The 26616-nt window shown below is 40.4% G+C and overlaps 1 protein-coding gene across 1 annotated transcript in view; it reads right to left on the bottom strand.

The window, feature by feature from the left end:
• LOC136867102 (uncharacterized) overlaps nucleotides 1-26616 on the bottom strand; it is a 422324-nt gene that overhangs the window by 371504 nt on the left and 24204 nt on the right. The window lies entirely within an intron of this gene.

A 26616-nucleotide genomic window follows, 5' to 3' on the forward strand; every position in this document is an offset into this window, starting at 1 on the left:
GGAAACAGACCTGTGTAAGGATAATTTCGACAGAGAACTCGCTTCTTTCTTACAGAATAGCGTTGATCGTAAACTGCGAGCTGATGTCATTACACCTTTATTCCATTTCAATTGCTCCACCTTCATCCAGGTAGAATACACATCACCGAGCAAGTGGCCGTGCGGTTAGCGGCGCGCAGCTGTAAGCTTGCAATCGGGAGAATGTGCATTCGAGCCCCACTGTAAGCAGCCCTGAAGATGGTTTTCCGTTCTTTCGCATTTGAACACCTTAATTAAGGGCACGGCTGCTTCCTTGCCATTACTAGCCCTTTCTTATCCCATCGTCGCCATAAGACCTATCTGTGACGGCGCGACGTAAAGCAAATTGTAAAAAAAAATGACTAACCGAACGCGGCTAAAATCCTCGGCCGGGCCAGGGATCGACCCCGGAGTCCTATGAATCGAAGGTCACTTTGCAGTCCATTTAGGCAAGAAACCGAAGTGGATGTCAAATTCTGCTATCCAAAATATTAGTTGAGGATGAAATATTGGTTTTGTGTTGTCGAACAAGGGGCGGTATGTGGTGGTAGCCATTACATTGTAGTTGATATTATGGTTCCAGATATCAGTCATAATGTTTAACTGGACATCTATTTTCTGAACATGACAAGTATTTTGGATGCTTGCTGTGATGAAGCGGAGTTCCGTAGATGTTGACTGAGAGGTCCCGGAGGTGATGGTGGTAAGAGTCAATACGATATATTCACCCCCTCTGAATGCTATGTATAGGAGAAAACCGAAGCGGTCCGTCGTCACCCAGGAAAAAAAAAAGAAATCGAAGAACCTGGCGCAGATAAGTGGAAGTAATGTCAGCCTCGGTTATGGATCCCTTGAACACTATCCCAAGCCCCCATGTTGAGAATCCCGTGCATCAATATGAACTATCAGCAGCAGTCATGGTAAGAAGATATCCAGTTTAAAAAATGGCAGTTCCTTGTTCAAGATAGTGTTAGAAGTGAAAACACCATTATTCTGTTTTGGTCATGATGCCAGTCTTAATTTTCTGTAAAATTCACCCAAACCTGACAGATCATTTGTCAGAGTTTCTTCTGTGACTGCATTAGGCTTATTCTGACAGGCTAAGAATCAGCCATCAGCATGCCAAAATTGCCTGCTGGTGTCTGATGGCGTGGGCAGTATAAAATGAAAATAAGAGTAAGACCAGATCCTTGTAGTGTAGGGTCTACTTTTCTACTTGTTTACTTTGATAACATATATGTACAAATTCTTTCAGATTTCTCAGTTGAATATCTCCATAATCATCGTCTCCAGATGGGCGGGGGTTGTACTGTTAAAAACAATAATTAGCCTCTAGACCCCAGTTACAAAACAAAACGATTATAGTGAAGTCGACTTTCACGACTGGTACCAAGTGACAAGTTGAGGAAAAACCAATAAGTTTCAGGTATAAAGATGAATCCTTTGCTCATTATCTCCATTCCTTGCGGATGGTAACTTTAAAATATGCTCTCAAAGTGGCAATCTAATGCTCTAAGTGCAAGAGTTTCTTCAAAAGAGCCTAGCACCAACTACGCATAAAATAAACTATGATTCTGATTATTTCAGCACAGTAACCGAAACTCTCCCTGCAGTTTCGAATGTATCGCAAGTATTAATAATAAACTCTTTCGGTTTTTCTTCCTTTTGTAAAAGGATATCAAGATAGATTTTTGGTCTGTTTCTTTTATTTAAGAATGCCTTTAAAATAAATATAACTAATTCAATATGTTCAGTGAATGTCGAATTTCAATCCGTATAAGACTATGGGTAAAATTTAAGTCTAAACATTCAGCGTACATAAAGCACAACATTTAAAATTAATAGTTGCATTTTCAAATCATCACTTGTTATCTGAGATTAATGTTTCAGTATTATGAACTCGTCTTACACATAGCCGTGTGCTGCTCTCTGGTCATGGCTCATGTTTGTTACAAGACGCGAATGAACTTTTAGGTATTTTCAAACATCAGCTTTGCATACAATTACTCGGGATTCTATTAACTTATTACATTGTAACAAACGCAGTTATTAATGTTTTCTCCTGCATTCAAATACGCTTATGATAATAGGGACTTTACATTGAAAGATACGTAAGTTCGTGTTGAAAAAAAATACTATGTACTTTTTAAAATATTAATTACATCCTTCCTACTCCTAGCTCTAACCTAGGCTTTTCCTATCCCATCGTCACCATAAGACCTATCTGTGCCGGTGCTACATATAATAATTTGTAAAAAAAAAACAGAAAGGGTTTCAAAAATTCGATACCTAAGGAGATGGAACGGAAGGGGGGTTGTAAAACTTAAAAAAGAAATATTTATTCCTCCGAAACCAATGACCGGACAAAGTTGAAATTCCACTCAATGATTGCTTCTTTATATGCTAGATGTTAAATAAGATAAGTTTAGAGAAACGTTCAGGTCTTAATTATTAAATGGGGATTAATACCGGAAAACAAAAAAATATCCATTTCTCTGAAACCGTTTGATATACGAGGGTTCCGTGGTACTAACACTTTGAAGGTTTTCGTCGGCGATGGTACAGGAAAGGGCTAGAAATGGGAAGGAAGCAGCCGTGGCCTTAATTATTGTACAGCCCCAGCATTTGCCTGGTGTAAAAATGGGAAACTACGCAAAACCATTGTCAGGGCTGCCGACGATGGAATTAGAATATTGTCCTGTGAAGAGATTCTTTAAATCTTCAGCAAATCGCTTATCTTTCTGTGATCGCTAGAGCCACCTTATGCTTCATTCTGGGTTTTGATGGTTTAACGCCGCACTAACTCAGGTTTTTGGCGGCGACGGGATATAAAAGGCCTTGGACAGGGAAGGAAGCGACCATAGCCTTAATTAAGGTACAACCCCAGTTATTTGCCTGGCGAGGAAAGAGGAAACCACGGAAATCCATATCTACGGTAGGGTTCGAACCCACCATCTTCCGAAAGCAAGTTAATTGCTACGCGGCCCGTAACGCCCAGCGAACTCGCTCGGTATTTTGGGTTTTGACAAATGTTTAACGCCAGGTGTCCTTCCTGATGCTATGTGGTTTTTTTAAATGCTCAAGTAAAATCCATCAGAAATCGAACCTGGGTCGTAGGGGTAGAGAGCCAACAGCTAAGCCACTGCCGTAATTTCACAAATTTAGGGATGAAGGCGGTGTGTGTGTGTGTTTGTTTTTTGTTTGTTTGTTTGTTTATTTTTGCAGTAAATCTACAAACGTTGGTCTCTTAATTACATAGAGTAAAGGGATGTATGTTCCTGATACAGGTAAGTTCGTGATAAAGTGTCTGCTAGAGCTCGATGACGACTAATGCAAGTTGCATGCGGGCAAAAAGCAGTTTTAATTTTAGCCTAAGCTTCATAACAAGCCCAATTTTTTACGGCTATGATTACTCAGTAATGAGAAAATGTCTCACAAAATTTACAACAACGTTTTCACAAATATCAGATGAAATATAGACTTGGTACACAGATTAACAATAAGTTACTCTAAGACGTACCGGTATTAAAATTTGGTAACGATCAAATCAATACTTTTAAATTTATGGATTTTTAAAGTGAGCGCTCCGTTGGAAATGGAAAAAATACCACCACTTTTTGTTCAACCTGCCTTCAAATTTTAACTGGCTACGATAAAAATGTCTACCCCACATAATTAAACATAGATTAAAATAAGCTAAATGTTGGTGAAGCTTGTTTCTATGTGCGACAAAGGATAAACTTTTTATTAACGAATTAACTTGGATGTTTATACTTTTTTCACGACAGTAGGCATCTAAAGAACTCAGGGAACTAGTAGTAAAGTTGAAATTCTTAGTCTACAATAGGGAAGTTCATTATACTTATTCAAAAACTTATCCACGAACGTACATGTATTACGAATATACCTCCCTTTACCCTACTCCTAGGGGCGTAGCAAAGGGGGGAGGGGTTACTGGAGGACACACACACACACACACACACACACACACACACACACACACACACCCATCCCCGCCCCCTGGGAATTTTACAGAATAAAATAAACAGAAACTGACAATAAAGAAGTGAAAATCGACTCAATGGGCTGGTTCTTTTGAACATTCACAGAGACATAATTGTAAAACCAACGGATCTCTTGCATCTATTTTCTCAGAAGCCTCAAAAGTTGCAGTTTAGATTGTAAAACTATTCACCTTGATCATATCGTTCTTGTTCTGTATTTTAATGTAAGATTTTGCCCTGTACTGCAATCAGAATATCAACATAATTCACTTGTACCAGTGTCCTTATAATCTAACCAAATACGCTCCTGGGGAGAGATTTTCTGCTTCAAAGCCACCTTACACTTTCAAGACGTTCAGCTGCTGGAGGTCTGGTGACGGAAGTTGTTCTTATCAAGCACGTATTAACTCATATGTCACAGATAAGTTCTGCTCCAGCGCGGCACCACCGTCTTATCGCATGAGGGTCTGTAATCTCGAGCTCACAATCCCAGACAATACCAAGATCCAGTCCGCACTATTGTGTCTGCGCGTCTTCCAGCTTTCTCCGCAGAACTTTTGTTTGAAATTGCTTCCAATGTTGCCATTTTAGTTGTTTTCCACTAAATCTGATGGTTTTGGATGTCAGGCTGACGAGGAAGTTTTATATCTAGTGGCTAGTGGGAACTGTGGTGGATTTCCATCTATTTTGGAGGTTATCTGGTGCATGTACAGTTGTTTCTTAAAATCACTTAATACATTTACTAGAACAGTTAGCCTAATAGGATAACTACTTCTTTTTTCTAGTGGTTTAATGTCGCACCAACACATTAAAGACTTTCGTTGAGAGAAGGATGGGAAAGGAATAGGATTGTGAAGGAAGCGGCCGTGGCCTTAATTAAGGTACAGTCTGATGAAAATCTTGCCTGGTGTGAAAATGGAAAACCGCGGAATACAATCTTCACGGCTTCCGGCGGTGGGATTCGAACCGATAACATCTAATAAAAGCAGTTCTAATTAATATGACTGTTAAAGGTGCTCTGATCTCAAACCGTATCTTGCATATGAATTCAAGAAAAAGTTGAAGATTTGAGATCTCAGTTACAACCAGAACAACAAAATGTCCTTTATCAGAGATATACGCAATTTGTCAATAAAACAAGCCAGTTACTGCACAGGTTTCCGGACAACAACATTTTGAGGAAAATGTCTCTTCTCTCAGTATGAATGTTTTTCTAGAATTGTTAATTTCACTTCTTGAATCATGTACCATTGACGGCTGTACAGTCAAAAGTATAATTATCAGCGGCAACATGTGACTTTTAACGGTCTCAAACTATGGACACCCCTAATTACCAGTGTAAACGGTGAAATATTGCGATGCAATTAACGCCCATGCTTTTTAAGAACTGACCACATTTGCACTGTCACTCAAATGCTTTAGTACAGAGAATTTTTATCCAGTTGACCATTATCAAAACTGACGGCAGAAAGCGAATGAAACCCGAAATGAAAAACTCGGTATTATAAAGATTTGGGTAGGACAGAGAAGAAACAAATAAAGCGGTTACAATATTGACCTACTAGAGGAAGTATTACAATAAACAAAAATTGGGAAAACCATAGTGATAAACATATAAAGCATCTGTTACTACTCCCGCCTCTTCCTCTGCACTTTCCATCGAAATGTTTAATGTTTGAACCTGGACTACTTAATTTCTCACTGGACTGTTAATTATAATTTTTAACTACAGGGATAACTTAATTTTTGCGTTGATGTGGTATTCTCGTTACTCAACATAGTTCAGGTTGTAGTGGAGTGAGGACTAGTATTTTCTGGTGGTGCTCAAGCAGCCATTTAGTGGGTACTTACGTTTCACTGTTGGCAACACTGGTCGCTTCATTTCAGGGGCTAGGTGATGAAAAAAAAAAACAAAGCCATCCACGTTATGGTGCGTTCACACCAACTTTGTTAATGAACACGGTTAACCAACAATGTTCATGACTGTTAGTAAACAAAATAGCGTGTTCGTAAACTTTTCATGAATGTTGATAAACAAAATATTTTTAACCTTCGTGAATGAAATTTTTCATTAACTTTTCGTGTTTTCGTTAACATTTTGGTTCGCACATGCGCAAGAACGGAACTAGAGCACGCAGATTCGTAGTGCAGAATACGATGCTTTCTAATTTCTTCCAAAAATTGACTATCATATCACAAGCGAAAGTTCTAATATATAATATTTTTATTTTTGTATGATACTGCGCCCACCCGGTGGCTATGATCGTTAAGGCGTTGAAGTCTAAACGGTCTGACACCGTTGTTAGTCGGTTCGAGTCCCGTTGGTCGGAAAAATTTGTCACCATTACAATGTTGGTCGGCAGGGTAGGGGAGGTGGTGATATACAATTTCCAATCACTAGATTGCGTGCCAAAATTCTGGATTAAATTCTAAACTCTCCGCAGTGCTCATATGGAGTGAAGGCATATGACGCTGTTGATGGAGATTCGTTTGTCGGATGCGGATGTGAAGCCTCGAGCAGACCCCTTGCTGCTCTTCGACAGGAGTAGGCTATGTGCCGGCTCCGGGTTTCTCCCTCTCCCTTCCTACTATCATATATCACGTCATTCATTTCATATCATTAACTCCTCTGATGAGGTTAACATCAGGAAGGGCATCCGGTCATAAACAAAAACCCGCCAAGACAGATTCATCTCACCTCATACCTGACCTCTGTAGATAAACGGGACAAGGGTTGGGCAAACAAAAAATTCTGTACGATATTCTTTTAGCTTTGTTCTAATGTAGTTTCATTTCCAGCTTCGCTCTTCGCTGAATAATCTACCCTTCCATAATTACATGCATATCATCAAAATAATACTATCCTAACTAGGTAAAATGCAGATTTTTCATTACTTCGTACCTTTACAAATTCCTTGAGACAAAATAACCGATATTGCTTGTTTTGATACTATCGTGAAATGCACGAGTCACCAGTTGCTAGGAATCTTAAAGTTATACCTAGCCTGTCATTATTGGAGCCGACTATCCGATAATCTGCATCAGTTCTTGCAATTTCAGGCTCAAACTGTCAACAAGAACTGAAAGTCATTTGGGGGCATTCTCAATAAAACCTTGAAAGCTTGCTGCATCATGAATTAAAACTTCCGACATAAGTATTCTCCCCAAACTTAATTCTAAACGCCTTTCCAATATTTTTCTTTGCCTCACTGCGTCTTTTTCCTGACCTTATGCATCGTAACCTCACAAATAGCTTTTTGGTGTGGAGATAATGTTGAAGAAGTTTGTTAACAAACGTTTATTAACTATGTTGAGAAAAGTTTTATTAACTTTGTTTTGTTAACATTGTTTATTAACTTTGGTGTGGACAAGCCGTTAGGCCTCCGGAGGAGTGAAAGGTAATGGTTTTTCTCCTCGCCACTAAACGAGATAGACTGGCTAGTCTCCTCCTCATGGCATAAAACACACGAGGAAAAGCTTCAATCTCTCGAAGAATGAGCATATTGGACTGAGTTAAACTGTTAGCTGAGGAAGAAGTAATTCGCTAACCTAATAAAACAGTTTCAAGGACTTCCAGCTTGGTCTCACAGCCTTCTCTCTTAAGACAAATTGCTCACTTAACAGCATATAGTCTCTTCGGTCTCGGTGTGAATCTTCTCTTAGTAGGACCTTCACTTCACAACAACTCAACCTCGAGCAATTTCGCACTATCAAATATAAGAGGGACTTCATTTAATGATGAATAAACTTTATTCTGTTAATGCAAGACGCATTCTGTGGTAGATACCTTGTTATTATCCTGACGGCACATTTCTGACATTATCTCTCTCAGCCTATGGTTTTCAATTCGTTCTACCGACTGAAGTGTTAATTGAAGGCCACAGATGTGAGTTGGATGGAGTGATTTTTCATTCACTACTGAAATAATCCTTAAAACTGCATCGAATTGAAGGCAAATTAATTAGGGTTTCCTTAAATTCTAAACAACGGTATTAGAGAATAATGTATGCGCAGCTGTTCAAGTCTCCGAGAAAAGCAGGAGAAAGGCGAAATGCGGGAACCGGACCAACAGCACTAATTCATACTTCTAATGCATTTTTTTTTTTTTTACATGCGCGTATAAGCAATTTTGCCAAGTTGTTTCGGAGAATATGTGATCACTGATAATGTGCTATAGTACCAGCCACTGGTGAGATTTTACGTAATTTTGCATTATATCTGAATAAGGTTACTAAATATCACTGCCGGGCTGAGTAGGTCAGACGGTAGAGCGTTGGCCTTCTGAGCCCAACTTGGCAAGTTCGATCTTGGGTCAGTTCGGTGGTACTTGAAGATGCTTACATACGCCTATCTCGAGTCAGCAGATTTACTGCCACGTAAAATTAGTCTTGGGGGATAAAATTCCGGCACGTCAAAAACCGAGAAAGTAGTTATTGGGACGTAAAAATTTCCATTATTACTAGGTATCACTCCTCTTATACACGAAGACCGTTGTGCATGCGACCAAGTGGTGAATCAATCATCATTAATCATCAATGATCTGTATTTAGGGCGGCTGTTTACCTCATATTCACATTCTTTACCTCGCTTTTTCTTAGATATTTTCAACGAACTTGGAAATTTATGGAACATTTCCTTTGATAATTTATTCCAATCCCTTACCCCTCGTCCTATAAATGAATATTTGCCCTAATCTGTCCTCTTGAATTACAACTTTATCTTCATACTATGATATTTCCTACTTTTAAAAGCTCCACTCAAGCGTATTCTTCTACTTATGTCATTCCACGCCAACTCACCACTGACATCTCGACACATACCACATAGCCGAGCGTCTCTTCTCCTTACTCCAGACCAAAGTTTGCAACATTTTAGTAACACTACTCCTTTGTCGGAAATCACTCAAAACAAATCGTGCTGCTTTCCTTTCCATTTTTCCAGTTCTCGTTTCAAGTAGTCCTGGTGAGGGTCCCACACACTGGAGCCATACTCTAATTGCGGTCTTATCAAAGACTTATATGTTCTACAATCCCGAAATACTCTCACAAATATGTGCAGAGATCTGCAACCTTTCTTAACTACCTCGTCAATATGATTACCCCAATGAAGATCATTCCTTATATTAACACCTGGGTACTTACGTTGTTCCCCATGAGGTACTTTCACTCCATCAACACTGTAATTAAAACTGAGAGGCCTTTGCCTCTTGGTGAAACTCACAACCTGACTTTTCATCCCATTTATTATCATACCATTGTCCGCTGTCCATCTCACTACATTGTTTAAGTCCCCCTGCAGTTGCTCACAATACTGCAACAGTAGAACATCATTTGCAAATATCCATATCTGTGATTCCAGATCTTTACGCATATCATTTACATCATCGGTATACAAAAAAAATCCAAAATGTAAGTTTGTGGTGGTGATTATTGTTTTGAGACGAAGTACAAGTAGACAACCATCTCTTCAAAAGTGGAAAAGGTAGAGGTCTGACCCTTCTAAGAATGAAGATCTCGGCAAAAGCAAGAAGTGTCATGAAGGGAGAGAAAATTATTCTCTAGGCTTCAAACTTAATACCGTCGGGTTCGGAAGAGAACAACAGCTGACGAAGGGATGTCGGATAGGAGAGATGAAATTGAGGAAGCCGGCACGAGTAAGTGGAAGCTAAGGGCCATGTGGTCGATAACCCCCAATCCTAAGTTGAGAAATAGAAACGGAGTATGGCTTTTAGTGCCGGAAGTGTCCGAGGACGTGTTCGGCTCGCCAGGAGCAGGACTGTTTATTGATTCCCGTAGGCGACCTGCGCGTCGTGATGAAGATGAAATGATGATGAAGACAACATATACACCCAGCCCCCGTGCCAGAGCAATTAACCAAAGGTGGTTAAAATTCTAGACCCTGTCGGGAATCGACCCCGGGACCCCTGTGACCAAAGACCAACACGCTAAGCATTTAGCCACGGAGTCGGACCCTAAGTCAAGAATCTCTAAGGTTACCCATTCCACTCCCCCCCCCCTTCCGACAGGTAGGGGATACTGTGGAAGTATTCTACCGCTTCCACCCACTCTTCTTGAAGTGGAATGTTCGCAACCAGACGTTGGCAATAATGTTGTCTATGTTACCCTACTGATGGCTGATCTGAAGAGGGAAGGCCAAACAACTCACGTAGGTTTCCCACCTACAAAATCCTTCTTCTCTTCGGACCGCGTCTTCCCCATTTCCTTGGAGGATGAGATAGAGCAGGTCATACTTCTGATATGGCCGAAGTAGGCGAGTTTCCGTGTCTTTCTCATTCATGTCAAAATGTCATATTTTCGTACCCGATCTATCCACTGATCCGCAGTATACGGCGATATCATCACATCTCCGATGCCTCAAGTTCTGTTAGAGGAGCTTCTGTCAGTGTCCATGATTCTACTCCGCAAGGGAGGAACGAAGAAACGTAGCAACGGAGAAGACATATTCTGAGGTCCAGGTTGAGACTGCGACCTTTGAGGACTTTCTGGGGCTTGATTAACGCGGCACTTCACTTCTAGAGAATGGACCCAGTCCTCACTGACTTTGAAGACCCAAGGTAAGTCATCTTTGCAAATCTCTCGAGAGATTTTCTGCCACCGACATGCTTCGATCTCTCATTGGCAGCTTTGCCGCGATCATGTATTTGGTCTTTATTACATTCAGTCTCAATATGAACTTTTCATAGGCAGTCACAGCGCGCCTTACTGGCTATTAGCGATCAATACAGTGCCATACGCATACCGTTCCACACACTAAAGGTACCAGGGAGGTCGGCAAGGTAGCAAGGAAGGCGGAGAGGAGGGAGTTCCACCATCACCTAACTCGACTCCAGTATTCTCTGACCGCAACTCACCTTCACCTCTTTTCAGACATTTTCTACACTTCTCTCAGTGTATAGCCTACTTCATATTCTACATTACAACATAAAAATGTTAACGGAAATGGTTTCATTTAGAGCCGCAATTCGTATTGCAAAATGTAAAAAAGAAAAAAAATGATAATGTAAAATAGTAATTATCTCCATATCATCCGTAAGAAGAATATGCATAAAACATCGTAAGTTACTTTTACTACCAATTTTATTAAGTACTTTCCATTGATCAAATATGAATGGAGATATCTGATAAATCACTTCTTCTAAATTTCCACGCTGCTCTGTTCGGATTATACTAACTCATAAACCACCTCCTATTTTCTCAAGCCCGATAATGCTCTAAAACTAATCTTCCACAGCTTTATACGACGCTGTATCAAACAGAGAAACCTATGGAAAGAACCCAATTGAACCTATTTTCTACTGATGTTTGCCTAACTTAAGAGAAAAGCGAACTATAGGAGTTGTTTGGGGAAATTATTCCAGCGAACCTCACCGATGAACGTTACAGGGAACTACTGTCAGGCCATGTCCGCCCATTTGTTCACCTCCGGCACAAGACGTGTACCTACAGGAAGAAAATGCAACTTCCAAATTAAAGCCGAATGGTTTGACGAACACGCCATGGACATGTGGATATTTGCCTGGCCCGCAAGGTCGCTCGACCTTACTCTTATTAAGCACACCCAGTATGCTTATGAGCAGGATATGAGAGCCCTGGACTCTACTCCGGCCAATATCTGTACATTACAGGAAGCTGCACAGACGTACGGCTCCCCAACTCTTCCAGCCATGCCACTCCGCATCACCCCCGCCATACCAACTAATTAAATTACTCATCAGAGTATATATAATCAATGCATATAGGGTAAGGAGAAAATATTAACTAAAAGGAAAATTGAGGAGGGGAGATTTTATGGCTAATGGGAGTGCATAAAAGTAAAGCCATGATGTAAGAAAAAAAAAAGGAAAGTGAATAGGCTACAAAAAAGATATGGAATTGGCACATTTACTAAAAGAGTGGAAAGAAACAGGAACCAAGTAAGCCATGTGGGTGAAAAAGACATAATATATGTGCTAAACGGATAATGGAAGGAACCAGGGAGAACAAAAATCTTTGTAATTAAGATTATTAATGATACATCCAGAAAGGATTTCCGGAATATTTACAGGTTTAATCGGTTAAGATGTCCACTTTAAATACCTTGTCAACTGTTCAAGATTTTGTTTTCACTTTTGCTAATAGTATCAAGGGATTCGTAATTGAACTTTCATATCAATCACCACTAGTTGCATTTAGGGCTGACGTCCAGGAGGCAGATTCCCCATCGACTGTTTACCTATATTTTCTTAAACGATTTCAAAGAACTTTGGAATTAATGGAACATTTCCCCGATTAATTTCTCCAGTCCCCAATTTCTCTTCCTATTAAATTAATATTTACCCCAATTCTTCCTCCTGAATTCCAACTTTATTTTCATATTATGAACTTTCTTATCTTTAATAATAATAATAATAATAATAATAATAACAACAACAACAACAACAACAACAACAAAAATCTAACTACTTTTTTAAGCTTTTAGGAGACGCCGAGGTGCAGGAATCTTGTCCTGCAAGAGTTCTTTTACGTGCTAGTAAATCTACCAACACGAGGCTGACGTATTTGAGCACCTTCAAATACCACCGGACTGAGCCAGGATCGAACCTGCCAAGCTGGGGTCAGAAGGCCAGCGCTTCAATTGTCTGAGCACTCAGTCCGGCTTTCCTATTTTTAAAAGGCCCACTCAAGCTTATTCGTCAACAAATGTCATTCCACGCCATCTGTCCACAGACAGCTCGGAACATACCGCGTAGTCGAGCCCAAAGTTTACAATCACCTAGAACAAATCGTGCTGCCTTCCTTTCGATCTTTTCCTGTTCTCGTATCAAGTAGTCCTGATGTGGGTCCCATGCACTGGAACCATACTCTAATTGGTACCTCACCAGAAACTTCTACGCCCTCCCTTTACATCATTAGAACAATCCCTAAATACCCTTACAACCATCTTTATTTACTACCTCGTTAATGTGATTAGTCCATTCGCTTGTGTTCTCGAGCTTCCTGTATGGATCGAAACTTGGACCATAAAAGCTAAAGATAGGACCCGAATCAACGCATTTGAAATGTGGTGTTGGAGAAGGATGTTGCGAATACCGTGGACAGTCAGGCGAACAAATGATTCTGTCATCCGGGAAATTGGAATACAAGAAAGTCTATACTGAGTTGTGTACCAGAGAATCCTTTAATTCTTATGAGAAGAGAGGATGACAACCTGGAAAAATTAATTGTCCAAGGAAAAGTTTCTGTCACAAGGACACGAGGACGGGTCGCAAAAGGATGGGTTGATCAAGTAAGAGAGATCATGGACTTACCATGGAGAGTTACTGTCCGGAAAACACAAGTACGTACAGAATGGTATCAGCTTATAAAAGAAACAACAAAGTCCTTGGGTCACGATACTCTTGTCATGAGCGGAACGACTGGAGTGAGAGAGAATGTGATCACTCCAAGGAAGATCTTTCCTTACATTAACTACAGTACTTTCCAGGGTGTCAATATCTGTTGATATGGCATTGTTTTTTAAATGAACTACCCTATCGCCCAGCCATAAACTTACGGTCATTACAGTCATCGCTATGATAACGCCGAGATAGCATTTAAACGTAATTTCTGCCTACATTTCATCAAAATGCACTTTCAGGTTGCCTAACTACTAGTAGTTCAAAGTTTTCCTTTCAATAACTCAACAAAGAAAGAGCTCCGAAGCAAACCACTTTAAATATGGTACATTTACCTCAATGCATGTATTACTAGGTTTCAAAAAATCGGTCGCGGGGAAGTAGCGGGATTCCTTATGAGAAAGAGATTACTACAGACGCTCGGAACACATTCAAAGGGATATTCAAAACAACATTACAAGTAACAAGCGCTTGACCTCTGACCTTACAAAGTGTAAACTGACACATGACCCAACTAAACACATTCAGCTGGCTGATACTCCTTATCACGATTGTTATGTTGTGCGATATTTGCAATAGACACAAAACAAATACACACACATTGTATTTCTAGCAGATAATAACGTAGGAACCAGCAACTACTTCCATCCGCAGCTATTCGTTTATTTCAAGCTAGTTGCCATACCACTCATCGAGGAAAAGGGAAGAATTTTCAGAGTTCAGATGAAAAGGATATACTCCACGAATGATGACGAACACCTTGGCATGTGAGCAGCTGCAGGCAGACCGTAGTGTTGTCATGCCAACCAACAGACTCAGCACTGACCTGTGGGAGAGCAAGTAAGAGGACGTAAACCCTCAGAGAAAACATTAATTTGCTCTCGTATTAAAAAAAAAAAAAGTACAGTAGACAAATATTGCGAAAAATAAGCCGACTTTCTAAAATAATTTATAGGTTTTGCAGAATATCAACTGTAATATGCGAAAACATTGGTGTTCCAGCAAAACTAAGAAATCGCCCCTATCTTAAAATCTGTTCCTAGATGGGTAGATGCGAAATATGAAATCTGATTGAAATATTTATTTATTTATTTATTTATTTATTTATTTATTTATTTATTTATTTATTTATTTATTTATTTATTTATTTATTTATTTATTTATTTATTTATTTATTGACTTTAGCAGTGACGAAGTTAGGGCTCGTGGCCCTCTCTTACACTTAACCACATAATTGTCCGACTCGTTGGCTGAACGGTCAGCGTACTGGCCTTCGGTTCAGAGGGTCCCGGGTTCGATTCCCGGCCGGGTCGGGGGATTTTAACCTTAATTGGTTAATTCTAATGGCACGGGGGCTGGGTGTATGTGCTGTCTTCATCATCATTTTCATCCTCATCACGACGCGCAGGTCACCTACGGGTGTCGAATAGAAAGACCTGCACCTGGCGAGCCGAACTTGTCTTCGGACACTCCCGGCACTAAAAGCCATACGCCATTTCATTTCATACCACATAATTCATCTACAGGCAATACATATATAAAAGAAATGTACTATTCCATTATAAAATCAAAGATAAGCTAAACATTACAGATTTGGACAACATATAATGAAGAAAGAAAGCAAAGTTCAACAAATAAAATAGAATAAAATTCGGAGCGTATAGATAATGAGAAAGAGACAAAGTCATAATGAAAAGGTAAGATACAAACTGGAAAAAAATAAGCAATGCATAAAGAGAACACAATAAGTAATAAAGTAAATGGAAATATAAGTATGGCCATAAAAGTGATCTATGTACATGAGTAAGAAGCTAAATAATAATAATAATAATAATAATAATAATAATAATAATAATAATAATAATAATAATAATCACACAACCTATCATATGTCATCATACACACGAAACAATCAGCGGTATTCAACAGGTAATCTCTACATGCAGTCTTAAATTTCGATATTGAATTTGAGTTCCTGACAGCAGCTGGGAGTGATACAGCCTTATGCTCGAGATGATGGATCAAAAAACAAATAAACAAACAAAACAAACACGAAAGCTATAAACCTCTGATTTGGTCTTAAATTGACCTGAAATGGATAAATACCCCAGGAACTCGCAAAAGAAACGAATATACAATTAGCGGAGGACGTCATTTACGGTAAATGAGAATTTGTAATTGTAATCCGTCTAGCAGGGGCAACAAGGGCTTGCTTGGATCACCCGTAAGAAGAAAATACATCTATGAAAAGGCACACGGATCAACCCTACAATGTTGTTGATATAGTTAAAAACGCCACACGACGTCTGGTTCGTAAGAACAATATTAGCTATTAATGGAAAATTCTACCCATGGGAGAATGCTAGAAAGTTTACTTTTTGTGGTGTGAATAGCATCTGCATATGAATAGGAAGAAAATGTATTGGAGACAGGAGTTACATTATTTCACAACGTCGCCATTGTCAGAATTCAAAAAATGATCAAAGAAAACTTAAGAGGGAAGATATTGGGTAAGTTTAAGGATCAAATACTGCTCTTTCCAATTATTTTTTCTTCATACCGGGTAATTCAAAACGTTGCTCAGAAACTTTTTTTGCTACTAGTTTAACGTCGTACGCGTACATCGAACGTTTTCGGTGACAAGGATAGGACGATGTGATGCCGAGTGTTCTTCCGAGAGACCTGCAAATAAAATAGTGGCAACGTAGTCCAGACACTCGCAGGGGATCGGGCATGCGCAAATAGGATGTGCGAGCGGTCAGATGGCGCTGTTATCGATGAGTAGTATGCATTTGACGGGCATCCAGTCGGGAGTGTTGTTGCTGTGTGGCGTTGAAGTGAAGAGTGTCGATTTCATCGCTCTAAAGCATGTTTTCAGAAAATGATCAGCGTTCGTGGATTAAAATCGAGGTTGCCTGTGGCAAAAGTGCATCGGCCGTCCATTCGTCAAGGTCAGATTGACATCGTGAGTGGTCTCGTTTCCGTAGACCATTGAGGGACTGTCCGGGAATTATCCCTAAGCCATCTGTACTTCGCGCGGTAGAGCACACCGCCGCTGTCATCAACATAGAACTGCGGGTGACTAAATTGAAGGAATGTATTACAATAAATTGTAGCCTAATTTGTTAATTCGTTAAATATTGCGTTGTATCAATATTATCAAGTACTGGGGAGCTTAGGGAATGCCTAATGGTCATAGAAAGGGAAAATCCTGACATTCCCCTCCCCGTGGTAGAGAGGGGGCAACGTTTGCTGGAGCAGCAAGCAGCTAATGGATGCAGGGACCGAGGATCTCCCGGGATAAGGAGATCTCCTTTTACCAAGAATCAACAACCTCCTCAGAGGATGGATGAGCGGTAAAAGGAAGGGCACTTTCTTGCCCGTGGGACGAGGAATTATCACGAAAGGTGGATGAGCTACAGGTTGGCCAACGGCATGAGGATGCAGAAAGCAACGAGAAACTACTGCATTAAAGATCTTCGGGTAAAGTCTAGTAACACATCATGGCTGTGTTCAAAACAAATGTTTCCGGAGATAGTCCCCCATTCGGACCTCCGGGGGGGGGGGGAGATGCAGTTTTGAACAAACGTGTGGTTGAGAAGATTTCTTTCAATTAGAGTATTAAGATATGTACATGGGATGTACGGACACTGGCACAAGCAGGAAAAGTTAACACCTGCAAGAAATCCTGCAAGGAAATATACCTGGAAAGAGAGGTGTTGGCAAGAGACGAATCTCCTGGCTAAAAAACATTAGAGAGTGGACTCTCAAGACATCGGCAGAGTTACTCCAAGCAGCTCACAAGAGAGAAGACACAGCCAAGATGGTTGCCGACATCCGGAACGGATAGGGACTAGAAGAAGAAGAAGAACCGATATTGCCACTACTTTATTTACAGTCCTAGTAGTTGATGCCCATGGCTAAATTAGCGTATAGGTGGGAAGATGTCTGTAATAATAATAATAATAATAATAATAATAATAATAATAATAATAATAATAATAATAATAATAATAATAATAATAATATATAAAAATGATGATGATGATGATGATGATGATGATGATGATGCTTGTTGTTTAAAGGGGCCTAATATCGAGGTCATTGACCCGATATATAAAGAGAAACGCAGTGTCGGTACATAGCCTACTCATGTTGAATAATACCAAAGGATCTGCTCAAGGCTTACCGTATCCCATCTGACGGACGAATCACCATCAACAGCGTCATATGCCCTCGCTCGAGATGAACGCGTCGACGAGGTTCGGAATTAAGGCAATGCTTTTGGCACAGAACCTAGCGCTTAGACATTGTATATCACCACCTCTGGCCCTGCCGGTTAACATTCTGATGGTGATATTTTTCCACCAACGGAACTCGAACCAGTTAACCGTGGTGTCAGATCATAAAGAGTGGACGCCTTAACAACCATGGCCAAAATAACTAGGATTGGGAATTTAAGCAGCCGTAGCGTTAACATAGTCCCAGTATTTGCTGATGTGCAAGTGGGAAACCATGCAAAATGATTTTCAGGTATGCCGACGGTGGAATTTTAACCCACCATCTCCCGAATGTAACGTCATGTCTGCGAGACGTGATCCAGTCAGCCAACACGCTCGATATGCAAAAACTGAACTAAGACTTCTAGTAATGCAACCTTATTAGCCTGTCTTGTGTGTTTGAACTGTGACTGTATTCGCAAATTCGTCCTTCTACTTTGTGACAAAAGATTGGAACTCGGTCATGTACAGAATGTAACAAGGTACGGCCAAACTTCCAGGACGCATTCTTCACGCGTAGAAGAAGAAAATATGTTAGTTGGACATGGCTCTGGAAACGCCATGTTAGAGCTCATATTCTACAACTCTACATAGTACATTAATCATGGGAAACACACGAGAACATAACGTACCAGCTTACCACATGAAATGTCCAAAATGCCCTCCGTTAGCATTAATACTCCAGGGATACATCAGCGTATTCGGGATTCAATGTGATGGCGGGCTGATGCTCGTACCAATGCTAATACAGGGCATTTTCAACATTTGCTGTAAGATAGTTTCGTGCGATATGTTGGTACGTTCTGTTTTCATGTGTTTTCCATTATTAATGTACTATGAAAAATTACAGAAAATGAGTTCTTACATGGCGTTTCCGAACCCATGTCCACATAATTTTCTTCTGCGTGTAAGGAATGGGCCCTGAAAGTTTGTTACGCTCTACAGGGACAAGGTTCTGGCCAACTATGAAGAACTTTGAGACTATATTTTTCATTATTTAATTCATGTTTCCATAGCCATAGACTTTATAGCACGTGAAACAAGACAAACTATTTAGAAATGAGAAGCGTGATAGGCGGACGACTTTTTCATTGGCTTCTGAAGTGGCGGCGGCGGTTGTAGTAGTGGTGATTATTGTTTTAACAGGTAGGACAACTGAGACGTCTTCTTCTTCTTCTTCTTCTTCTTCTTCTTGGCCCCTTTTGCAAGTTATTGGGGTCGCCACTTGTTACGGATTTGGCTAAGATTTTCTTTCCTTTCTTTTTTTACTGGCTTTACGTCGCACCGACACAGATAAGTCTTATGGCCACAATGAGATAGGAAAGGGCTAGGAGTTGGAAGGAAGCGGCCGTGGCCTTAATTAGGTACAGCTCCAGCATTTGCCTGGTGTAAAATGGGAAACCACTGAAAACCATCTTTAGGGCTGTCGAAAGTGGGCTCCGAACCCACTATCTCTCGGTTGCAAGCTCACCGCACGCGCCCCTAACCGCACGGCCAACTCGTCCGGTAAGTTTTTTTTAACGGCCGGGTGCCCGCTCTGACGCCAACCTTATATGGAGGGATGTATTCACAAACACAAGACAAACACAATCAAGATCCCGAGTTAGAGAAATCAATCAATCAATCAATCAATCAATCAATCAATCAATCAATCAATCAATCAATCAATCAATCACTACTGATATGCATTTAGTGCAGTCGCCCAGGTGGCAGATTCCCTGTTTCTTAAATGATTGCAAAGAAATTGCAAATTTATTGAACATCTCCCTTGCTAAGTTATTCCAATCCTTAACTCCCCTTCCTAAAAACCTTACGCAGTTATAATCCTCGCTACGGCCGGGAATTTAACCGAAGAGCAGTGCGCTGACCACTTAGCCAAGGTTATACACTCTTAACACTAATTAGAAAATGGTCCGTCCCTTCGAAGGATGGGGATATTATCGAAAAGAAACGTAAGGGCCTCGAATCGCGTCAAAATGAACAGTACACTAGGCCTCGCAATCCTAATACCGCTGGGATCGGAAGTGAAGAAAACTTGACCACGGGAGGTCGAATAGGAAAGATGATAGTGAGGAGCGTAACACAAGTAACTAGAAACAAATCCAGACTCAGCTACGTGCCCGTGGTCACCATCCACGTTCTCAAGTTGAAATATCCTGGGAGAATACCGGTTTAAGTTGCGTGTTATAACAGGCAGGGGATACCGTGGGTGTATTTAGACTCCGGTGGTATTGTTTAGAGGCCTACAATTTTCTGTGTTAATGGGTGTCTCCTTTCTTTATCCGATACTTTTGTTTTTTGGAGTGTCGGACCTCTCCCCTTCGGAAAGTCAGAAAGTGCCGTTGTAGCAAGACTGGCTGTGTTCCACATATCATCATTCAGCAACACTCTTACCTCAGAGGCTTTTAATAGTAATGTTATGATTTTCGTAGACGCCAAGGGTCCGGAATTTTGTCCCGCAAGAGTTCTTTTAAGTGCCGGTATATCTACCAATAAGGGGCTGATGTACAGTAGTTGAGTACCTTCAAATATAACTACTTACAGCGTGCGGTTTTCAGAGACACAGAAGTATCGTAATTTTGTTCCACAAGAGCATTCTTACTTACCAGTAAATTTGTCGACAGTAGGTTGACGTATTTGAGCACCACCGCGACTGAGGAAGAATCAAACCGCCAACTTGAGCTCAGAAGGCCTACGCTCTACTATCTGAGCTATTCAGCCCGGCAAGGGATGTTCATTAAATTTTCTAACATGAGTCTTTAACGTTTAAGAACTCCTAAATGTCGACGGATTTTTCCGGGTTTCGATCCGAGAACCTCGAGCATAGTATGTAACTAACACAGGGGTCAGTCGGATAGGAAGCATTAAAGAGAGGAACTTCACACAAGCACGGGACGCATGGTACCACTGATCATGATCTATTAAACCGACTAAATGTGACGCAAAGCGGTAACGCCAGCAACAACAATCATGAATGACAATTTTATCAGTCCGTAGAAAGGAGAACTATTGATTGTTATCAAAAGCAGATAGGTAGCCAACGTGGGACATGTATTATCCGCACACTTTATCTTGGTGCATTTACACACTAGTGCTGAATCGGTCGGCCTCGGCGATCTTCGAGATTCGTACTGGCAACCTTTGAAACACAAACTATGAATCGCTTAAGCATCGTTCTGCGACATCTGGCGTATACTTTACTTACTAGTACTGTTGTTGTTTACACAACAAAGCCAAAGTATAGAATTCATGCTAGGAACAAGATTCGCATCGAGAAATGTTATATAATGTGTATGTGACATAGTTGTTGGCTTAAGATGATAACGGTTTAGAAATTTCATATCGATCGATCATATTCTCGATTCAATTCAGATTTCATTTTCATTCAGTTGGCAGCACCAGGCAGCAGTATCGATACCGGGACAGCTCCCTCCTAACTCCTCACCCCGTACACAAATGAACCAAGATAAAGTGTGCGGATAGTACTTGGTGGTGAAAAAGTACAAGGTTCTGCAGCTCACTTTGAAGGGTAAAACTGAAGGGCAAAGGGAAAGTGGGAGAAGATGAAACTTTGCAAAATCAAAGACTAGACGGGTAATGCAGAGCACCGAGAAGCTTTACCTGTTGTGATCACAAACGTCCGGGAGACTGCGCACGGCAAATAGAAAAAAGTACATGTAGAAATCTGCTGTACGGATTATTCCGGGGCAGAACCCAAGACGATAGCATCTGTCACAGATGCGTCAGGGAGAAAGAAACACTGGCACACGTCCTGGGTTCATGTCTCTGTCGTGAAGTACTGAGGAACTTGCGTCACTCTAAAACATTTGACTGCAGAAGAGCTCCGAAACAAAACTTCATTCGGCTTATCCCAGTTTTTCCTGGGGTCGCTGGAGCCAACTGGGCTCATTTTGGTTTTGGCCGTCGGTTTAAGAACGGATGCCTTTCCTGATGCCACATGATTCTTGATACGATCCAGGATCGACTGGGATTCGAACCTTCAGGGTACGAAGCCAGCAGCTAAGTCACTCAGCTAATCACGCCCTTCGCAGAAGAGATCCGCAAGAAAAATTTGAATGCACATAAAGTTCGTGGTATACCTTCGACTGGCAGTACACGAAGAATCGCATGATAGCCGACGGAAATAACTAAGAAGGATTAATAATCGATCCCACTATGTGATTAGAGCTAGTGATGGGACATTCGATTCATTTGATTCCGTTCACGTTACTGAATCGATACAGTGATTCGATTCACGGCACATTAGAGTCACCGCTTCTACTGCATCTGTGTAGTATGTACTGGTAAGACAGCAGCAACAGCATTCAGTGCTCACTGCCGCCACCTGGTCTTCATACTATGAACTTCTTTCTTAGAAAAAGTGCTGGTCACTCTAATACATGGGAGGTTTCCGGCGACGCAGGATGGGAAAGGTCTGGGATTAGGAAGGTAGCAGCCATGGCCTTAATTAAGGTACAGTCCCAGCATTTCCTGGTGTGAAAATGGTGGAACTACGGAAAACCATCTTAACGGCTGTCGACGGTGGTATTTGAACCCACCATCCCCCAAATGCAAGCGCATAACTACGCGATACTAACTGCACGTCCAACTCGCTAAGTCATTTTTGAAAATATGTATTTTTTTTCTATCAGCAGAGGATTTTTTTAAATCGTCATATTTTGTATAGGCTACCCGAGATGTACAGTAGGCCACTGGTTTTCTGATTCAACATACTGTTGGTTAACTTATTGCGTCAGTCGGATCACTTACTGTCCACATATGATTGAAGTCTTGTGCAACGATGTGACATACGAACTGAGAGAATACTGAGCCGTTCTTCCCAAAATAAAAGAGGTACTTCTGAGTGGTCATGAGCATGACTCATAGTCATAGGGCAGGCTAGAGTCGAGTTTAATTAATTGTCAAATGTCAACTAAATATAATATTTAGATTCATTAAACTAATAAATAGTATAACCTAATAGCCTACCTACTTACTAACTACTTCAGAATTATGTTTTGACTACCTTTTTAACACTGCAAATAAATCCATCTACTATTTAAACCTCCCTGTAAGAAGAGGACAGTGAATGCAAGGGGGTATTATTTTCAAATGAGCTGAGCTCGAGAGTCCATTATACCATAAGATTCTTTCAGTGTACCATGGCTCTGTATGTATTGCTTCAGAAGAAGTTCGGTTCCCCGCCAATGTCCAGTGTACCGATAATGAACCGTGTGTATGTTGTGTCTCACTGATCTGTGACTGCGTACGATTCTTTCGGTGTGCCATGGCTCATTGTATTTCTCGCTGCGGCGGAAGCTCGGCTCTCCGCCAGTGTCCAGTATGCCGATAAGAAGCCGTGTGTATCTTGTGTTTCACAGAGCCGTGCTTGCGCACGATTCTTCCAGTGTGCCGTGATTCACTGTCTCGCTGCAGCGGAAGCTCGGCTCCCCACCAACGTCCAGTGTCCCTCTAGTGAGCCATGAGTGCGTCACTCAGCACTGTCCGCTGGGAGTAAGCTGAATCGTGTGCCGTGAGCTCGGCGTTCCTGTGAATCGATTCACTCGAACACTTGAATGAATCGATACACTGCTTCGAATCATGCATTCAGTAGCCAACACTAATTAGAGCACCATACAAGACATCCGCAGGAAGTACATTTCGAGAAACAAAACAGCTATGAGCCGACAGTATATTTCTACAAGCAGAAGTACCAGTTTGACAATATCAAAGGTTACCGCAATGATGGTTGGAGCACGTGGTAATCCGCACTTCCTTATACGTTTCTGGAAAGAGTCTTAATTGCCTATGAAAAACATCGATTAAGTTGTCACTGCTGCGATTTGAAGAGCTATGAACATATTCTGATCTGATTTCTACAAACCTGCTTGATATAAACGATATACCTCTCTATATGTGTGACGTATTACTTTGTTAGTTTGATAACCAGTTCAATAAATTATTATTATTATTATTATTATTATTATTATTATTATTATTATTATTATTATTATTATTATTATTATTATTATTATTATTATTGTTGTTGTTCCGTGGTATTTCGTGGATCGCAGAGGTGAAAGAAGGTGCCGGGGTGAATGGGTCTAACTACAATGTCAAGAATTGAATTTAAAACACAAACTGAAGGTTATATTTTCAAACACAAAATTTAACTGTTTTACAGGTACAAGTAGCAACCATTAAACAGGATTGTGAAAAATCCAGGATTCAGAACCTTAACTCTTTGGGCTTTAAGCCCCTAGCTTTATGTTTCCTGAGCTGCAAGCTCAAATTTACAAAGAGCACAAATTTACACAAGGGCAGAAATCCCCTAATACATGGAGCACTTGCTCCCTAAATTGCATTATCAGGCCTCCCAGAGGCATTTTTACAAAAAAAAAAGAGCTAAACGTTCTCACAGTTTCCCAAGCCTACTCAAGGCAACATAACATGAAACTCTAATAATCTTTGGCCTTACAAGCACTATTTACACATAGAAATCTTATTACACAGAGGTATCTAGTACCCAACCTAAAGGGCCTTAGTGAAAAAGAACGGGTTAAATAAACGGCCCAAGTACAATTTGAATGGAGTCGAAGACTGAGCTCCAAAAACAAAATTTAAGACCTATAGTGCGCTTGGCCGACGAAACAGGGGCTATTCCCAAACTACTGAGGTTGCTCGCATGGAAATAACTTTACCACATTGCAGAAACGAAAGGTTACAAAACGCGGCACCTCAAACCAAGATGAAGGGGAGCTCGAGAGGGTACTTCACTCTCTATCCCCGATTTACAGTTAAAGTTTTTATGAAGTTATTACATTAGCCAGCAGAATGTTACATTTTTAGGAAAACTAGGTTACATAGTTAATGATTCGGACATTTCCCTCCGGTTAAATTGCGGAGCTAGCAAGAAATAAAGATGTTATGTGGCCATTACCTTGCTGAAGTTATAGCAGCTGACGAAGAGGCCGCCCGCCTCCTGCTTTGACACACACACTCAGTAAGATGACAATCAATTGGCCAAGAAACGTGAAAATCCGCAGTTTATAAACCCTTGGGGAAAGTTCCAGACCATTCAAAATTAAACTAGCCACACCCTCTCATTTTTGTTGGTCAGTTTAAAAGTTACACTCAAAATCGAAGAAGAAGAAGAAGAAGAAGAAGAAGGCTGTAATAGGTTGAAAATTAATTACAGAAATTTTGGAATGGCTAGATTCAAAACTGGCGGAAGGAAAAGATAAATATTGCCAACCCAAAAATAAATGAACATCAATCAGTAAAAAAAACACTTATGAATACAAAACTTCTTTAAATCAAAAGTTCTTTCACTTCGCACCAGGGTGCATGATCATAGTTTTTAGTAGTGACACCTGTGAAAGAATGTCCAAACTTCTTGATGAATGGTAAACAAAACAAGTGGAAATACAGTCAGTTCAGGAAACTTCACAATAACAAAATCACATCAGATTTTAGTGGTGACATCTTCTGAGTAAAGTTCTAACTTGGTGTAGTTTCAGTTTCACTGTTTCACTAATAGATTAGTTCATTTAGGCGCCAGATTTAAATGCGCGGCGTTGGGTTTTACCTCCCGGTACAATTATTATTATTATTATTATTATTATTATTATTATTATTATTATTATTATTATTATTATTATTATTATTATTATTATTATTATTATTATTATTATGATTACAGTCGAAACAGTTTATAACAACTCCGAAGGGGCCACCAATTAATGGTCGTTATAGGAGATAGTGACGCAAAACGGTATTTTTTATTGATAAAAATGTCATACCCGTATGTTTCGGCTGCACACTCACATGGTTAATTAACAGAATAAAGTTAAAACTAAAAATAAAAAAAAAGCGTAAGTGAAATAAGCACTATATTTGTAATACAGTATTTGTGGAGCTGGACTGAGAGGAAATTTTCTTCTAATGTTTACACAGTACATGCAGCAATAAAATGCCAGCAAAATATGAAATGATAAGTAAGGAAAGAAGTAGCAATAATGTAAATGGATCGATAATGTCACACACGGTCTTGTTAATAAATGGGATGTTCCCTCTGTCCTTCCAAATCGTAGAAATCGTTGAGTATGATACAGTCAAATACTTCGCGATACTGACGTTTGTCTCCCCATATAACGTGTGACTTTTCTTCAATATTAAACACTTTCTCTAGTCCGACTCGTTGGCTGAACGGTCGGTTCAGAGGGACCCGGGTTCGACTCCCGGCCGGGTCGGGGATTTTAGCCATAATTGGTTAATTCCAATGGCACGGGGACTGGGTGTATGTGTTGTCTTCATCATCATTTCATCCTCATTACGACGCGCAGGTCGCCTACGGGAGTCAAATAGAAAGACCTGCACCTGGCGAGCCGAACCCGTCCTGGGATATCCCGGCACTAAAAACCATACGACATTTATTTTATTTACACTTTCTCTTCCTTTTGCGACATCTCACAGCGATGCTTGCCTTGACTATTTCACAGACTGACTGATTTGAAATCTACTGAAAAGAAGAGTTTGAAAATAAGCTTTATATTGTTGTCAGCATTCCGAAAACGCGTAAGAAACGAACATCAATATTGGACGTTATAGTCGGTACATTTTTTTTTCCGAAAATATGATAGAAATACGCCGTTTTACACGATATGCCGTACTAAGCGATTTTTAAAAAAATATGGTGTTTGTACAGGATTTATACGGGGACGATATATTCAATAAACGATGTCGCTGTAAACGTTTTCGACTTTATTATTTCACACGAATTTGGTAAACTGTAGGCCGTGAAGTTGTCAAGTCCTATGAAACGGACTAGTTTCTGAGGAGACACATAGATGTGTTCGCATATATTTTTTCAGATACAGATGGAGATTAAAATGTCTCGCTAATCTCCATAAGGCTGTAA

The sequence above is a fragment of the Anabrus simplex genome, chromosome 3 (genome assembly GCF_040414725.1).
Source record: "Anabrus simplex isolate iqAnaSimp1 chromosome 3, ASM4041472v1, whole genome shotgun sequence".
Classification (NCBI taxonomy): Eukaryota; Metazoa; Arthropoda; class Insecta; order Orthoptera; family Tettigoniidae; genus Anabrus; species Anabrus simplex.